Raw genomic sequence first — 17,199 nt, forward strand, 5'->3', positions numbered from 1 at the left:
GCTTGCTCAGGCTGCTTTCTTATAAAACCAAGGACCACCAGCCCAGGGTTGGCACCATCCGTAATGGCCTAGGTTCTCTCCCATTGATTACTAATTGAGACAATGCCTTACAGCTGGATCTTATGGAGGCATTTTTCTCAATTGAGGTTCCTTTCTTTCAGCTAACTCTGGCTTCTGTCAAGTTGACATATAACTATCCAGGACAGTGCACTAGTAGTGTGGGACAATGGTCTGTATCCTGTCAATTATATTTTAAATAAATGCTGATTGGCCAGTAGCCAGGCAGAACGTATACGTAAGACAACCAGAAAGGAAGTAGAGGTGGGTCAAGAAAAAACAAGAGAATTCTGGGAAGAGGACACAGTCCTGACCCAGCCACACAGCAAGCAAGATGTGACTGCCTCGCTAAAAATGGTACTGAGCCATGCAGCTAACATAGACAAGAATAATGGGCTAATATAAGTTATAAGAGTTAATATGAAGCCTGAGCTAATGGGTAAATCAGTTTATAACTAATGTAGAGTTCTGTGTGATTCTTTGGGACTTAACGACTGTGGGAACTGGGCAGGACAGAAAACCTCAGACAACACACTAGTTATAAAGGAAGGTTTATTTTGGCTAACAGTGCGAGAGTACAGCTGAGCATGGTGGAGAAGACTTGGCAGCTGGAGTGTAAGGCTGCCCATCACACTGTATCCACAATCAGGAAGCAGGAAGATATGAATGCTAGTGTTCCCCTTGCTGTCTCCTTTTTACTCGGTCTGGAACCCCAGCCCATGGACCAGCAACCCACATTCATTCCTTGGATAGGCCTTTCTATGAGTATTTGTAGAAATACTCATGCAGATGCATCAAGGATGTGTTCCACGATGATTCTAAATCTAACCAAGTTGACAATGAAGGCTACATATTACATTAAATACCTTAAAATATCTATAGGAAGAGCCAGGACTTAGTCTGACTAAAGATGCTGACTCCCAAGCCAAACTTCTAACCACTGTGTTTTACTGCCTCCCAAAAGCAAATCAGAGTCAAGGATTGTGATTATAGCTTGGCGCTAGAGCTATTTACAATATCTAGCCAGTGTTAAGCCCTGCGGTCACTCCCAAGCAAATGACGAGTATTCCCAATTCTTGGTGCTATGGTGAAGGCTTTCAAACTACAAACCCACAGCCTCAGGGGCTTAGGAGGTAGCCAAGGAGAAAGAAAGGATGTTGATCAGTTCCCATACCAGCACCAACCTGCATGAGCTGGAATCAGTTATAAAAAATCAGTGCCAGGAAGCCCTGTAAGGTCTTCATTAGAAAGATGATTCCAATAAAGTGTGGAAAAGGAAGATGCTTGGGTGAGACATTTCGTTGTGTCTAGTTTATTGTTTTCATTTTATTACACGGACCAACAAATATTTTCTGTGAAGTACCAGATTAGTCTTTGAGACCTATACGTAGTCTCATATCATGTATCCTTCTCCTTTTGTTTACATACACATTTAAAAAATATAACAAGCAATTCCTAGTGTACTGGCTACACAGAATGAATGTGGCTTATAGACTGTAATCTACCAAACATTGGCATAATAGACAAACCCAAAGCTCAGAGAGATGGGGTGATTTATCTAAGTTCCCAAAACTTGGGTTCTTTCAAAATTAGTTTTGTAGGGCTTGATGACCAAACTGAGTTGCTACGTGCTGGATGTGTGGGGAAAGGGTAGATTCTGTGTACTTTGTTGTGGAGATGCTTGTACATAGAATGACAGAACACATGCCTGACCCTTGGGGCACCTCCAAGGCTACAGAGAGGCAAGACTTGGATGCTTAACAAGCTCCTTGGCGATGCAGAACCCTCCCTACAGCAGTACATAAGTCATCGCAAGGAAAGTGACATTCTAAGCGGTGAGTTCCACATAAGCATGGGGAAGAAGTGAGTTTCCTTGACAACCCCTAACCAAGGGCAAGGGCAAGTTTGATGAATGTCTGGGCAGAAGATCTGTTGTTCTCCATTTCTCCTGTCTACTGAGAAATGGCTTTGAATCTGTCCTGAGGCTGCCAGAGGCGAGATTTAGTAACACACTGACCTTTTTCATTTGGACCAGAGTCCAAACTACTTTAATCCCTTGGTTAAGTATTCCTGGGATTTGAGAGCTATTGGCCAGATGCCTGTCTCTCAAGACACTGCCTGAAGGCCTCTTACTGGTGATTCCTTCTGCTGGGACACTGGGGGTCTGAGCCGAGTGGATTATCTAGAGGCATAAAGCTAATAGACAGTGAGAGAATGGCTCAGTTGATATGGGCTGGGTAGGACATCAGAACCACCAGGGTTTTAGAAAGCCCGAGACCCCAGTAGCTGCTCAGTCCATCCAACTGGATGCTTCAGCAGGCCAATCTGACAGCAAAGATCTGGAAGATTCTTGGAGTGTGAGCCTCTGCCCTTCAGTCAACATTGGAACCCAAAGAATCTGAAGTCTGACGGCAGCAGCAGCAGAGATAAACACATTCATCAGTAAGAAGTAACAGCAAGCAAGGACATGGCGGTGTTTCTGCCTCACACCCATTAATATCTGGACCCTGCAGGAAGGTTGTTTCCCTGGAGAAAGGACTTTTCACCCTCAGTTAAGCTTGGAAATTCTCTCATAGACCTACCAAGAAATGTGTGTGTTAGTTAATTACTGACCTGAAGAAGATTAACCCTCACAGAATCCCCTATCTAACCTGCAGATCTGTCACCTGGAAGACCTAACTGTAGGAAGAGAAGAGGTTGCGAGCGTTTCTCTTCAGGCATGGATAGTGATGGATTATTGGACTGGCTAGGACAGTGCAGTTCAATATGAGAAATAAAGAACCTAGAATGAAGAGTGTGGGGGCAGCATAAGTCCACCACCCTCCTGATGCATTTAGCTAATTATTCTTTACCAATAAAAACTCGGGAGTCTGCTATCAGTATAAAAACCTGAATGATCAGAGAAGCAGCAGAGAGGCTACCAATGGCCTCCTGTCTCTTTCATTCCTCCATTCCTCCATCCAGAAAGGACCAATACCCTCTCTAAGCCCTGCCCTACTGCTTCCTATCTCTCTATTGGCCCTAAGTCCTCCAAAACCTCTGATGAACTTTGGTAAGATAGTAGCTAACCCCACCCGCTGATTCAAAGCAAACTTTATTGTCAGAGTGAGATCAAAATAGCACACAACAACAATCCCAAATGATCTGTTAAAGACTGCAAAGGAATTCTTATATTCCAAGAATATAACAGCATAGACTCCTGACTGTCTGATGGACAGTGACTAAAATGGTATATTAGTTTTCATACAACTCTGCAGCCATGACTAGTATTGAAAGAGGGTTGGAAGCAACAGAAAGTCTAGAAAATGGACTTTTTATTTTAGTCATGCAATGCCAGCTGATTGTTCTATGATGTGGACTTGCAGCTGGCAGGTAACTCAAGCCATATTCTGAAACCATGTCGCAATACTTTTGCATTCAAATGGCAACAGTGGCTTGGTCTTATCCTTGCAATAAAAGGGGACATCTTATGGGCTACTTGCTTGTGTGGTCCATAAAATTGTGATCCCATATTGTCCCTGCCCCTTTCTCTCCCAACTGGCTGTAAGGAGAACTTTCCAAAGCAAACTCAGAGAGAGGTTGTTTATTAAGGATTTTAGCAGAGTCCCCATTACTAAATGTAATACCAACATGTTAGCCACTGGACACTCATAGATTTTTAAATTTCAGTTCTTAAAAACCATTACAGCTTCTTAACCTTCTTGGCCACATTTCAAGCTTTCAGGAGTTAGAGGCTACTGTATTGAACAGCATAGACATGGAACATTCCCTTTATTTCTCAAAGTCCTCCTGGATAGCTCTATTCTATTGTATTGGAGATTTATATAACTAAATTCTATGTTAACTTTCCAGTTAGTCTCTACCTACTTACACAAAAGTTGGGCAAGATCAATGGGAGATTTTGCTGCTCTCTAAAGCAAATATATTTGTTGGCTACTAGACTGTTACTTTTTCTCATTGACTTCTATAACAAAAAAACTCATAAAAAGCAATTGAAGGAAAGCAGAATTTCTTTTGGCTCACAGTTTGAAGGTACAACCTTCATTGCAGGAATATTAGGCAACTGGTCATGCTGCCTCAATAGTTAGGAAGCAGAGAGGGATGTAAGCTGGTGCTCAGCTTGTTTAGTCCTCTATAGTCCGCATAGGACCCAGCCCATAGAATACTGTAACTCACAGTTAGAGTTCATCTTTCTACATCAATGAACCCAATCTAGAAGATGGATTAGTCTAGATGTTAGTCTCATTGACGTTTCTGTATCCTGTGAAGTTGATACTAATATCTACTCCAATGCTAATCATATATTCAACACTACTATGGTCCTACATCCATAAAGACGACAAGCTGATTTCCTCATTTGAATAATTTCAATGCAGTAGGACAGATGGTAATATTTCTCTAGATACAAATATGGGTTCTCATCCAAAGAGACAAATTCTCTGTTACCACTTCTCCAGCTGCCAACTGGATTTCAACAGCCCAGTCACTGAGGCAGTACCTGACTTTGGAGGTTCAGAGCAGGAGAGGACCCAAGGGAAAGTAGACTTGCAGAAGTATGTACTGAGCTAGGCTGACTAGCCTTGGTATGACCTTCTCAGGGCCTTTATACACTATCCTTTTTGAAAGTGTGCCTTGGTGAAATCATCCAATAACTGCTGGAAGCACATACTCTGTCCTGTTGACCAAGACACTGAAGTCAAGAGAAAGATGAGAAGGACTTGCTAGGCCCAAATGATGTTGAGTTATCCATCAGCTTTCTTAATGTGCCTTTACTTCCTTCTACACTGCATGAACCTCACACATCATGTTCTCCGCACATTTTTTGCTCATCTATCTTCTTCCTTAGACAGTATGTTCTGGGGAGGAAGAGATTATGTCTGTCAAATATTAACCAACATATTCCAGGGGTATGGTATGTATTATAATGCAATGCATATTGATTCCTGTCAACATGTTGACAGTCATCCAATCATTCTATTTTGCTATTTTTATAATTTGGTGTAGTGCTTTCTAATGTGAAACACATGAACTACAGAATGTATGGAATTTAATAGATGCTGTATGAACAGAGGTAAAGGGGCCTAATGTGTTTGAGTAAGGGTTGATTTAATATGCGTATTTTTGAAGACCCTCACTGATCTCTTTTCATCATGAACATAGTTCCCAAACTGTGGTACCTGTCAGGCTGACTTTGGGTGTTATAAAAACATATATTACCAACTGGGTACAGCAGCTCATACCTGTAATACCTGCACTCAACAGGTGCTCAGACTGGGCTGCATAGTAAGGTCCAGGCCAGCCTGGACTACAGAGTGAGATCCTGTCTCAACAATAATGACTCTCTAGATTCCTCCCCTCAGAATTAATAAAGAAGAAGGCTGCCTGAAAATTCTCACTTTTAACAAATTCTCTAGTAATTCCAGTGTTACTAATCTAGCTACCATCCTTCTGGAACTACTGTGGAGGTATATTTTTCTCTCAGAAAAAGGAAATGCATTTCTTGTCACTTCACAAATACCTCCCATTAAAGAAGACCTTCTCAAACCTAGAGTCCTATCAAGTGGAGGATGCTGACCTAATTTATACTCAAGTGTCAGTGAATTGTAAATTAGTAAGTACCCATCTAAAAAGGGACATCTGGACCTTTGGGAGCAGAAGTAATGTGAGGATTTTGAGAAAATTTTAGACTCATTCCAAAATAATAAGTGCAGAATTGTAAGTATCAAAAAAAATCAACCACTCTTCTTGTACTACACTTGATTTAATACTAACCTATATTGCCTGGGAAGGAAGTGTTTATGGCACAAATCAGTAACATTACTCCTGCTTAAAGCACTTCCCATGATCTGTATCCACAGCTGTATCTGTTTAAATACACATTGCTTGGCCCTAACAGCAGGGTTTTTTTTCTGCCTCTTGGACTTTCCTGTGATTTAAAATGTGTTATTCATAACTCTTCTATCTTCCAAGTATTTGGAAGAACAGATGTGGACCTAAAGGAATAATCAACTTCTGCTAATATTGCATAAGTATGAAGAGCTACATTTGTGTCTCTATGCTTGAGATGTTGACTTAGCATGAATTGCCATATGGTCACCCAGCCCTGGATGAGGTCTTATGCTTATGGGAAAACTGATGACTTAGCTCAGCAGTTATTAATCTCCTAGACACTATAGGTGAGGAACCAAATATATAGCAAATATTTCTTGAGCTCATATGTCTTATGAGCTAATTCGAAGTAAGACATGCATATGAGGTAATTGAAGTTTCTAATCTGATTTACATAGTAGCTTAAGCAAATAAACCAAGATTCAGAGTCCCAGAACATCACACAGACCTAGTGAATCAGTTATAAAGAAGTGATGCCAAAGAGTATGCATTCTTTTTTTATTATTGATTTTTATTGAGCTCTACATTTTTCTCTGCATTCCCCTCTGCCCCCCCTCCCCTTCAACCTTCTCCCAAGGTCCCTATGCTCCCAATTTCCTCAGGAAATCTTGTCTTTTTCTACTACCCATGTATATTAGACATGTATGTCTCTCTTTGGGTCCTCATTGTTGTCTAGGTTCTCTGGGATTTTGATTTTTGGTCTGGTTTTCTTTGCTTTATGTTTTTTTTTTGTTTTTTTAAATATGGAACGCTTCACGAATTTGTGTGTCATCCTTGCGCAGGGGCCATGCTAATCTTCTCTGTATCGTTCCAATTTTAGTATATGTGCTGCCGAAGCGAGCACTCTTTGCTTTATGTTTAAAAACTACTTATGGGTGAGTAAACGTGATAATTGTCTTTCTGGGTCTGGGTTACCTCACTCAAAATGATGTTTTCTAGCTCCATCCATTTGCCTGTAAAATTCAAGATGTTATTTTTTTCTGCTGTGTAGTACTCCATTATGTGAATATACCACATTTTCCTTTTCCATTCTTTGGTTGAGGGGCATTTAGGTTGTTTCCAGATTCTGTCTATGACAAACAATGCTGTTATGAACATAGTTGAGCACATGTACTTGTGGTGCAATTGAGCATCCTTTGGATATATACCCAAACATGGTATTGAGGAAGGTTGTTTCCTAATTTTCTGAGACATCCAAAGGGACTGTATCAGCTTGTATTCCTACCAGCAATGCAGGAGTGTTCCCTTTACCCCACGGTCTCTCCAGCGTAAGTTGTCATCAGTGTTCTTGATGGATCAATCACCTCAACATAAAGCCAGCCATACTGAACCACATAGAAGAGAAAGTGGGATGTACACTTGAACACACTGGCACAGGAGACCACTTACTAAATAGAACCCCAGTAGCACAAACACTGAGAGAAACAATTAATAAATGGGACCTTCTAAAACTGAAAAGCTTTTAAAAACCAAAGAACATGGTCAACAAGACAAAATGACAGCCTACAGAATGGGAAAATATCTTCACTAACCGCACATCAGACAGGGGTCTATTCTTCAAAATATACAAAGAACTCAAGAAATTAGTCATCAAAAGAACAAATAATCCAATAAAAAATGGAGACCTAAACAGAGAACTCTCAACAGAGGAATCTAAAATGACTGAAAGACACTTAAGGAAATGCTCAACATCCTTAGTCCATCAGAGAAATACAAATCAAAACAACTCTGAGAGCATGTATTCTTAATAAGTTCCCAAGTTGATGCATATAACCAGGCAGAATTAGAGGTCTGTGTGTCTTAAAGCACCATGGATAATGTAAAAGAAGGAAGTTGCCATGAATACTGTTGATGTAAGTGGTTAATCCAGACACGTGGTGTATTCAGTCAATAATCTTTGAGTGCATGGTGCCTCTCTTGTTCCTTTACTGGTCGCCAGGATTGGGAGCCATGTAGAGCCTCTGTAGCTTTGCCACACAGGGCAGGCTCGCCCAGAGGACAGTCCATGAGCACAGCCAAGAGACACGGAATAACACGTGAAAGCACAGGTCTTCGTGACAAAGAAAGTCAGTAGCGGACTCCACAAGGCTGAACCATAGTCAATACTGTCGCTTACAGATGTATTGAGAACTTTCTGTATCAGAATATGCCATACACTAGAGAGATGACCACTAGCAAACATGGAGCCCTGGCTTCAAGGCTCCATATAAAAATAATTGAGAAAGTAACATATAAGTTAAAATTTTCTTTGTAGGTATTTTCAAGAATTCAGTAGTTTAATGGTACTAAGTGTGTACATATCTCCATCTAAAGTATTGCGTCACTTTTATTAGCACTTAGAGCTTCCATCTGCGGTCCCTAGAAACTCGTCACTCCTTCTGTCTGCGTGAGTTTGATGACTTTGGATACATTCTATAAACACAGAAAAATGCCGCCTCTCTCTCTCTCTCTCCCTCTCTCTCTCTCTCTCTCTCTCTCTCTCTTGTGTCTGACTTATTTAAATTAAATAACATCTTCAGAGTGTACCCCGCTGACATCATAACTACAGCACTCATCTTAAAGGGAACAAGAGAGAGTTTAGAGCTATGTTGAGTGACCCTGACCCAGGGGCACAAATTTAGGTTATCCCAAATTCCATGATCCAATATCAAATCACTTCCACTGGATTTTTTTTTAATAGTTTTAAAGAACTATAAAATTGAGGCAAGTTTAAAATCCATTGGTTGGTACAAAAGAGAGGCAGGGACAATGAGCCTGGGTGAGCTAGACCATAGGCCTAAGATGTTATCTGATGACATTCTTAGTCCTGGGATCAGGGAAAGCTAGTGTTCTGTTAATAGCTTCTTAGATGGTTTTATTTATCACAAGGTGTTAGTCCAGATACAGAGTGTGGCAAGAAATGGCTGTTCTAGAAGGCGAAAACTCACCCAAGATAAAAGTAATTAGCCTCTGAACCTACAGAACTCCAAGCTCTCCACAGTGTTGAAATTTCAGTCACTCCATCAGTCTCTGCAGACTGTTCCCAGCCAGACACAGCCTCTTCTCGGGTATTTTTATTCACAACTCTTGCTGCATCCGTGGGGATTCAAATCCTTTCTCTGATGAGAGACCCCATCGCATGCATAAGACTTCAGTGACTAGCGGATACATCAGGTGTTTCAGGTTGCTTGGTGTAACCCTAAAGTGGAATTGCTGGATCACATGGTAAATCTACAAGCAATTGAAAACCCATATTTCTCCATGACAACTGCTATTTTCCAGCCTTTTATTTTGGGAAAGCTAGCAGGTATGGCTTTCCAGTAAGGATTTTATATGTGCCTATTGGCACTTTTCCTTGGTGTCACACTGTAGCTCCAGGCTGCAAACCCACAGCCTACCCCATCCCATCTTTCTCCATCTTCATCCTCCCATCTGCCATCCACAAAGGGCATCAGAGCATCCAGAGTTTCAATTCAGCATCCAGAGTCTAGCACTGTTAAGAGGCCATGCACACCAGGTCAGGGTGACCTATAATGTGTGCCTCTGAATCACCCTTTATTGAATATTCCATAATCCTGTTGCCACACTCCAAAGAAAAGGCTTGCGTTTTTAGGGAACTTGGGCTCTGCTGAATTTGAGCAAAGGCCTAGGGCTAAGGCACTGGAGAGTTTTAATCTGAGCTTTCCTTCCTACTGGGAGGCAGCCCCAGGCAGGTCATTTTATGTTCACAGTTCCCCCTACTCCCTGACTCACTGTGAGATAAGTAATACATCAGGACAAGCAAGGTCTTCTTGTGCAATATTCATTCAGCAGCGGAAGACTTGAACAGCTTTGTTCCTGAGTCTTTGTGCCAGACTGAGAAACACAGCCCCCACTGCAGGAGCGTTGTTCCTCTTGGATGCTGTCTTACGGATGCTATTGCTGTGAAGATAAACCATGACCACAGTACCTCTTACAAAGAGAAATATTTGATTGGGTGGCTTACAGTTTGAGAGATTTAGTCCACTCTCATTGTGTTAGGATGTGGCATGCAAGCCACATGAAGCTGGTGAAAGAGTCAAGGTAGAGAAGGAGCTACAAGTTCTTCCTGGAGGCAACAGGAAGTGGTCTGTAATAATGGGCATGGCTTGATCACATATGCAATCCCAAAGCCCGCCTCCACAATGGCATCCTTTCTCCAACAAGGCCACACCTAATCCATTGAGGCCATGCTTCTAAATAATACCACTCCATATGAGCTTACGGTGCCAATTACATTCAAACTGCCACAGATGTATTCGTTAATGATTCTTTAAAATGGCTCGTGGTCTTAACATTCCCCTGCAGCTTTTTACTTTTAAATGTCTAGTCTCCACAAATGATTTTTTTCCAGTTGTCAGAGAGAAGATAAAAATCAACAAGGGAGGAAGGCCAAAATGTTCTCCGACACTGTTACTTCCCCTGGAATCGCGAGAATTGAAGTCAGATAATCTAAAGATTGCTTCCATTCCCTTCTGCCACCCCTCCCAAAGTGCCTGTAGTGGCCTTGTCTCTGTACATATGCTGTCTGTTCACACTGTCTCTGGTGCAGAGTTCAGAGAGTCAGTGTTTGTCGAAGGAAGTGTGGTCCCACAGGAAGCATTATTGAGGCACATGGAATGTCTAGAAGGTTTGGTATGGTGCCAGAGGGGAGGGGTTTCCCCTTGCCTCCCACACCAAAGATCTTGACATTTTCAAAAGCCATGTCTTTCTCCTAAGTCAGTTCCTTATTGATGAATCACTGCAGGGACTCCCCTCTACTGCTGGTCTTCCCAGGGACTCCCCTCAACTGCTGGTCTCCCCAGGGACAGGCAGAGCCTTTTGTTCTTCCACTCCTGTTTTCTGTCTCTTTAAATTCAGATCACATCCCAAGACGTGAGCAGCTGCCATCTCAGATCCCACCTCAGCTGGTCTTTCATCTTTGGCCTCTCTAGGAAGGCAGGAGGAGGTTAACCTGTGTCTTTCTTAACTATGTTAAATTCAGTTCTGTGTAACAAATATTTTCATCTTCTTGCTGGTAGAATCTGAACAGGACAAAACATGTCACATGGTGAGAGAAAGGACATGTGTAACTCTACTGTTCTCGGTTCCTCTTCTTATAAAGCCGCCAAGATTCAAATAAGGAGAGTTCACCATGGATGACTCCTTCGATCCTAGTCACCCTAAGAGCATGCCTCTAAACACTATGGATGAGATCCCTACCCCCTTAATTACTTGACAGTGGGAATGAAAACACATGAGCCTTTGGGGACACAAGTCAAAATATATTCAGCCATGACCACAGCTGTGATTTTTTTTTTTGAACTTCAGTAATCACTACAAATAGCTTCTAAAATAATGTGGTAGGTAACATTTTACAGACTAAGTAGGTTGTATTTGTGTATTTGCATACATGAATGTGTGTTATCAAATCCAAAGGAAATGTCATACCCCCAAATTCCAAAAGGCAGAGGGACAAATCGCTATCTGTGGTGCCTGTTAGCATACCTGAGCTCATGCTGGCCTCCCGGCTCCCTCAGTATTGTAAGTACAAGTCACACACTACAAAGTCCATGCTAAGCATCTGAGTTCTCTTCACCTCCTCCCTACCCTAAGTTCCCCCAGCTCATGGGCTTCCCTCCTCTGAGCTACTCACTCTCCTTATAACCCTGTTTTTGCCTATGGTCTCTCTCTGTGTCCACCACCACCCGGCTTTCCCATGATCTCTCTCTCTCTCTCTCTCTCTCTCTCTCTCTCTCTCTCTCTCTCTCTTTCCCTCTGTCTGTCTGTCTCTCTCTCTCTGCTCCTGCTTCTTTATGGCCAGGTCCAGTCTGCCAGATGCTTCCTGCTATTCTTCCTCTCATATCTACAATACAAACCACCCCCGTAACCATACTATGAATGGTCATGTCTTCAGCCCCCCCCCCTCTCTCTCGTGTGTGTATAAAAACAACACTTAATGAAAAAGGAAGCCATGGCTTTGAATGAGAGCAAATAGAGGTCTGTGAGAGGGTTTGGACGGAGGAAAGAGCATGGGGAAATGGTGTATTTAATTATAATCTCAAGAGATAAAAGCAATAAAAACTAATTTTGATAGAATTGTGTTGCTACTTTTTGGAGAGAAATGTTGGATGGTAGACAGAAATCTAAAGGTGGCTTGTAAAATATTCACTGGCGCCCCTGCAGGCACCTCCGATAATATTTAGCAGGCAAGGAGTTAACTTGTAGTAAGGTTGTTGTAAGATTTGGCAGATGCAGTGGAGGCAGAGAACCAGCTGCACTGGCGGCCAATGAGAAGTTTGGAGGGCAGTAATCATCTCTGCACAGGAGCCATTTTAAATCTGAGTATGTGGTATGGATAGTTCATCTTGATTTCAACTTCACGCGGTCTGCAATCACCTAGAAAACAAAAATCTGAGCATTTCTGTGAAGAAGTTAATAGAGTGGAGTGAGATGGGAAGACGGACCCTGAACGTAGTTGGCACCATTTCATAGCCTGGGGCCTCAGAATAGGCACAAAGAAGAAAGAGGGCTAAGGACCATGGGGATAATAATATGACCAGCTGTCTCAAGCACCTTCTGCTATGCCTTCCCTGTCAGGGTGGACCACACACCTACTTACACTGTAAGTCAAGTGAGGCCTTTCCTCCTGTAAGTTGTTTTTGTTGGGTACTTGGTCACAACAAGGGGTAGCAATGCAAGTGCCATTCGTAGAGAAAGCAAGGAGAGAGCAGTGTGATGGAGGTACCCATGTGGAAGAGATTCCAGTCATCTCTTCCGACCTTAGGTTCCTGTCAGCAAGAGTTTGGGAATTTCCATCCTATAGCTGTGGGACACTGATTTCGTCCTCAGTTGTACAAAACAGCTCTGAGTGCCAACTGGGGTAGAGCACAGGTGAAATGTCATAACAACCATGTGAGACCTTTAGTCAAGGACTCCAGGTCTCTTTTTGGACTTCAAGCCTACAAGAAGTCAAGCAATATTGATAAGTCAGCTTGGCTGTGAGCCTCTCTCCCAGGATAACCTATCAAACCATATTAGATGGTCCATGCACACACTTTATCCTGACTCTTCTTTCCTTTCATTTGAGATCTTAGAATGCCTTCCTTTTATGAAATTATAGAGTAGAGAATAAGTTGTTTTCTTTTTAAAAAATTATTCTTACTTTGGTAGGAAAAATGGATGATAAATCTATGTGAGCTCCCTCCCCTATCCCTACATCCCACCTAACTTTTAAATCCCTTGTTGGAGAAAAAAAAGACTTTCATCCCACTTCCAAGATGCTCCTTGAGTAATTTTTTGTTCCCACAGCTCTTGTTCCCACAGCTCTTATCTTTTGTTTGTTCTGAGTGTCTCACTCTGAATCCCATCCTAGCCTGGGAATAGTGCAACCTATGTACAGAGATCCTCCTGCCTCAGCACCCCAAATGCCAAAATCACAAACTTAATGCCAGTATACTGATATCTCATCTTTGATCTTGCCTATCCTGCTACAGGACACAGTTCCTACCCATTAGCCTAACCAACTACATGGCACACAGTGGGTACTCGTACATACTTTAAGACTGACTGATTTCACAAGTCAAGGACCAAAAATGCATTGCCCAGTAATCAATCCACACACCTATTGTATTCTCTATACACTCCAGCGTACAGATAACACCTGGAGCATTTGGCCCTATATTTACTGAAGAAAAATGAGTAAATAAGGCCATTGGGCAGCCCTGTTTTGGGGAGAAAGAAATGACGGCAGCAACTGGTCCATGATGTTGAAGTTTGAGTGACTGTAAAGTATTCAGTCCATGACCAGCTTGTTAGGCATTCTACATAAGGCAGGAAATAACTTAAGAGCCTAAGTTTTTAGAGACGACATAAGGAGCATTGTCAGTAGTCCTGTCCTTCCTGGAGGCATCAAGTTATAACTCCTGGGCTGTTAGCACAGACACCCTTCAGTGGCTTCTCATTACCACAGAGAACTCATCCCCCATCTCAGTGAGACATACCAGACTCTCGTAACCAAGACGCCTTGTCTATGCTTATCTCTGCCTTGCCTTGCCCTGCTGCTTCCTTCTTCAGGCCATGGGCGGTTTCCCCCACCTTGCAGCTTCCCTGCCCTCCACTGGTGTTCTTGGAAGTTTGGGTTCAGACAAGGCCTGTTTGTGAGTGAGCTTTGCTGCAACCTCTTCCCCAGTCGCATTCATGGGGCAGCGCTTGCATTTAGTCTCCAGGAGTCCATCAAGGGCTGCCTCAGCTCAGCCCTGCCAGGCCTCTGCTAGCAACATTGAGTGCTTTTGCGAAGCTCCGAAGTCTCCAAATTATCTCACGTGACACCACTAGCAGTCGGATGAGGTGGACCATGTCCCTATTTCAAAAGCACAGAACAAAGGCTTAAGGAGTTTACATCATTGGCCCAGGATTTTGTAGCTAACAAGCTAGCACATGGCCTGGGGTAGTTTTAATCCAAAGCCACAGTATCAAAATTGTTTTCTCCAACCTCCATACCTTCCTGCTTCATTAATTCCCCCACAATATTGTACCCATTGTCTTTAAAGAAGCACCCATCCTATTCTGTGTCTAGCAAGTCACATCTGTCCCTACCATGTGTCTGAACTTCACTGAGGTAGGGACATCTCCTTCCCCTCACATATAACTCCTGTGACTTGTACAGAGTAGAACATATCTGAGGTTATAGATTAAGACTAAGAAAAGATTGACACCAGGGAGCTGGAGAGATGGTTCAGTGGTCAAGGGCACTGGGTGCAATTCCGGAGGACACAGGTTTGATTCCCAACACCCACATCCATCTGTAACTCCCATTTCAGAGGATCGGTGATCTCTTCTGGCCCCCACAGCACTGCAGGCACGAAGATACGTGCTGGCAAAATGTTCATACACATAATTAAAAGTAAATCCTTATAAGTGGGGGATGATTGACACCAGAAACAGGAGTCAAAGAAAATGCAGACATAAGAGAAATTGTACTCAGAAATGAATTTTCTCCATTAAGTTCAGAAGTGGCCTCACTCGGTGCTTGAACTTCAGCTTTTGCTTCCATTGAATGAGAAAGCAAATGGAAGGAAAGATCCCACAGAGAGCAGGAAATGAGGGAGCTGGAGAACCAAGTCTGAATCTCTCAAGTTGTGTGTGTGTGTGTGTGTGTGTGTGTGTGTGTGTGTGTTCCTGCATAAGGCATATGTGCATGTGTGTGCAGTACATGCAAGTGTGCAGGTGCAATTACCCTTGTGGAAATGTGTGGAGACAAAAGACTGATATATTTATCAGTTACTTCTCCACATTACTTCCTGAGACAGAGGCATGGTCTCTCACTGAGCCTAAACGTCTCCATTTCAGTCATACCGGCTTTCCCCAGCCCCAGGGACCCTCCTGTTACTGCAGCCCAAGACTCAATCTACAGGAGTGTACCACATCTAGCCTTTCCTATGGGTACTGGGGACCCTAACACTTGCACAGCAAGGGCTTTACCCACGGAGTCCCCAGGACTGTGATCTTTATGGAACACTGCTGTTTATCCTGTGTATTAAATACATAGTAGACAGGGCTTACATTGTTCCCCTGTAGAGTGTGAGAGACTGTACTTTTGATCCTAATGTTTGCAAACATTCTACCTCACAATGATCCACAACAGATGTGGAGGAGTATCTGATGTATCATTTGAGGCAGAAGGTAACAGCATGGCATTCATTACTGAGTTTTAGAGACATAAATATCTATCTATCTCAAGGATGGTATCAGAGCGGAGAGCAGTACCAAGTAACACCAACATGCCCATTCCAGTGTTACTGTCAAATACAGAATTGGAAATTCCAAAGTCACATCACAGCCTGCTAAAGTTAAAAAATTCACCATTCTCTTGACTCTTCTCTTTCCACATCCCTGCATGAATGCCATCCAATGTTTTATAAGGGATACAATGACACCAGTAAGAACAAAATGATGGGTCCATTCTACATTAGACCTGTATTAGGACATAGAAGCCTCATAACTCAAGTTACACAAAGATTCCCATTTTTCTCCTCAGTTTCCTGTGCAACATCCCACCCTGGGCTTGATCTACTGGTCATACCGCGTACTATACCAGCCTTGTTCCTTGGCTTCTCCTGTCTTTAGTGAACCTCTCCTTTCCTATTATGGGATGTGTCTGAGTCCCCCACAGTACTTGGTCTCCAGTGGCAGTGCTAATTTGGGAGTTCAATGTGTGCTTTCTGGCAGCAGAAAATGGATCATTGGTGGTGTGGGAGGCTGTGGATTGTACTTCACCTATGGCCGCTTCCTCTACCTGCTTCCTGTCTGCCCTCTGTTCTGTGATTCCATGCATCCTCACAGTCTGCCATGCTGCAAGCTTCCTATGGACCACAGCCTTTGAAAACATGAGCTAGAAAAACATTCCTTCCTTTAAAGTGTTTATGTCAGGATCCCAAGGAAGTGGTTACCATCTTCCCACCACAGCCCTGCATGTCTAGGGAAGAAGTCAAGCCTATTGAGGGAGAGCTGGGGACCAGATTCACTGCTGGCAAAAATTGCATCTAGCTAAGCCCCTGGGATCTTCTGTTTTCACAGCTCTGAAACAGAGATAATGACCACGGTGTTTCTGCTGTGTCCAGGCTCCATTCTTGGATTGTTTCCCTCCAGTGAATGGGGCTATAGAAGAAGAAACCATAACTTTAAAACAATATTAGGATTTAAAGTCAGATCTCCTTTATCCTTTACAAAGAAACAGAATTGTCTTTGTCTCTGATGCTACTTCCTTAAGCCACACTTACCCTCTTCACTTCATCCAGCTACGTGACAGAATCAACACCCATATGTTCATGGCCTTGATGCTCCCTCTATCCCTTAGCCTATGACAAGCTCTTCTCTCTACTGTCTTACTAATCTTTTTGCAGAAGGGTACTAGAGACCTGACTTTAAATCCATAGCCCTTGTTGTTTGACAATATAATATCCCTTGTTATTTTTATAGTATTTTATACTGTACCATCACTCTGTTCTGAATCGATGAAGAACACAGTTCTCAATATTCTCTGCAAATGAGGACTTTGTTCCAATTTTCACACAAGATAACACTTTGTGTTTCCTGTGCTTCTGGCTTTCATGAACTCTGGACCATTCCTTGCTTTCGTTTGTTAATTCCCCACCATCACCAGACCCTCCTGAGTCCTCCTTGGCAGCCTACTCTTTTCCATTCCCGTTCTTCTTTTTCCTCTTGTCTTATATGTATTCGCTGTGTTGCATCCCTACCCAGCCCCAGAATAACTCT

General features: G+C 42.7%; 1 protein-coding gene and 1 non-coding gene across 5 annotated transcripts in view; one reads left to right on the top strand and one right to left on the bottom strand.

Moving 5' to 3' along the window:
• Sgcd (sarcoglycan delta) overlaps positions 1-17,199 on the top strand; it is a 544,863-nt gene that overhangs the window by 227,497 nt on the left and 300,167 nt on the right. The gene's annotated exons all lie outside the window — the stretch shown is intronic.
• Positions 6,684-6,790, bottom strand: LOC125401888 (U6 spliceosomal RNA). Its single transcript, XR_007232483.3, has one exon. It is a non-coding gene; the product is annotated as a U6 spliceosomal RNA (small nuclear RNA).

The sequence above is a fragment of the Myodes glareolus genome, chromosome 9 (genome assembly GCF_982192425.1).
Source record: "Myodes glareolus chromosome 9, mMyoGla1.1, whole genome shotgun sequence".
NCBI classification, from domain to species: Eukaryota; Metazoa; Chordata; class Mammalia; order Rodentia; family Cricetidae; genus Myodes; species Myodes glareolus.